Below are 2,238 nucleotides of genomic sequence, written 5' to 3' on the forward strand. Positions count from 1 at the left end.
TTCTAGTTTCGTGCTAGAATAAAACCATTACCCAAACAGCAAACTCAGGAGAGAGTTGATGCCTCATTAGCAGGAAAAGAAGCAAGTGGGATAACAGCTGCATGTTCTGTAATCATGCAGCTGCAGCATCTGTCTCTCTCTCTCCAGCACTTGATTGCAAGTGAAATTAGAAGAAACTAGTCTGGGACTACCCCTTCAAGCCCCATTTCCTCTCCAGAGCTTCACTACGGAGACGCGCGCGTTCCAAGAGACGATGCCAAAAGCACAGAAATTAAAGCTTTTAAAGCTCCTAATCCATTTGGCACTTCAATAACACACAAAGAGTTACGACAACACCAATCCTCCTCTCCACGCACGGCACCGCTCCGATGACTCTCAGCCCCATCTACTTGAATCCTGTCTATCCATTTCCATTGGAACAGCTTCTGCTGTGACAACAGCCCTACAACTGTGAGTATCTGGAGGATTGGCTCCTTCCTCCCTGCTGCTTTTGCAGGCAAGTAATTCCCAGTGCTCTAAGGAACGTGCTGCATGGAAGAAGCCTTGCAGGAGCTTTGGGAAATCTGGATAAATCACAGTAGCATCAGGTATCCCAGGCTGAGTTCCTTGAATGCCATGCACATCCTGTGAGTGGAAACATCGCCTCCCTCTCAAACATTCAGAAAATCTGTAGCTGTTGGAAGCTACAATTTGTCTTCCCAGGGTCCAGTCCTGATTTTTCTCCTGAGATTCACTGAAAGCTCCATCATTCATATGTTCTGGAGGAAACTGTTTATACAGAGCTCATTAGGCTGCAGCAAGGGCTGGCTTCTCTCACTCATCAGCATAGCTCTGACCATTGTACCAGAGCAGGGTTAAATGGGATACTGGGAAGAAATTCTTCCCTGTGAGGGTGCTCAGGCACTGGTACAGGTTGCTCAGAGAAGCTGCGGCTGCCCCTGGATCCCTGGAAGGGATGGATGGGGCTTGGAGCAACCTGGAATAGCGGAAGGTGTCCCTGCCAACAGCAGGGGGATGGATCTTTAAGATCCCCTCCAATTCAATCCATTCCAGCATTCTATGATTCACAGCCAGCTGCTCCTGAAAAGCCATGTGAACACGCAGCCTCCACAGTTTCCAAAAGGCTCATAAAAAGGGATGTGGGGCAACTCTGGCACAGCCGAGAGGATCTCTGGGAGCTGTCCCGGACTGGGCTCTGCTTCACTCCCTGCTCCAACGCCCGTAATTATCCCCCCGTTGCGAAAGCCTGTGTGTGCTCCACCACCCGGCTGGGAGCTCGGCAGCCCGTGTGTGGCCGTGATAAATCACAGACAACTGCAATGAGAGCCCGGGGCTCCACACCCCGAGCGCCGAATGTGTCCGACAGGGAGCGAATCCGGCCGGGCGCAGCCTGACCCGCGCTGCCCGGAGCCACAGCTGGGAACACCCCCGAGGAGCTCCCCGGCTGATTCCTTGGGAAGGTCTGGCTCAGCCTCGGTTATCTGGTTTCAGATCTTGCCTAGTGGCAGTGCTCTGTCTGGGGAAGCCAAAATTACATTTCTCTGGCTGTTCTCACACTCTCCGCAGCCTCAGCAAGCGGCATTCTCAGGGAAGAGGAAAGGGGAAAAAATAGGGGGAAAAGCAGAGGGGGGAAAAAGAAGAGGGGGAGAAAAAGAAAGGGAAAAGAAATGGAAGGTGCAAAGAAATGGGGGGTGAAAAAGTGAGGGGAAAATGGGGGTGAAAACAGAGGAGGAACTAAGGGGAAAAGCGGGAAAACACCAGTGGAAGTGAACAATGTACAAGCATGGGGGAGAGTCACAGGATATTTCCTCAAAATCCACAACAGGGCAGGTTGTTTGGGCAATTAACACAACCCCGGGAAAAGCACATTCTTTCTCAAAGGCACCGGCTTTCCTTTCCCCTTTACCGACGGTACGAAGCTGTAACACTGTGTCACGTTGCCAGCGACAGGCTGCCACGCAGCAAAATAGGCAGGAAATGATGAAGTGAAAAACGAATGTGGGGACTGATAAGTGACCTCAGCAACTCCAACATCAGGCACCAAACCCTGACCAAGTTTGGAGCCCCAAAGCTTTGGGGTCTGGCACATACTTGCATTAAAGCAAACCCCAAGTTTCTGAAAGCAAAGCCTTCACTGAACACCCATGATCAAAACACTGGCAAAACCACTTCCTACAGCCTTGAAGAAATGCAGATTTCCATCCCAAGAGCTGTCACAAGCCTTTTGCTTGTGACCCC

This window comes from Geospiza fortis, unplaced genomic scaffold, assembly GCF_000277835.1.
Source record: "Geospiza fortis unplaced genomic scaffold, GeoFor_1.0 scaffold450, whole genome shotgun sequence".
NCBI lineage: Eukaryota > Metazoa > Chordata > Aves > Passeriformes > Thraupidae > Geospiza > Geospiza fortis.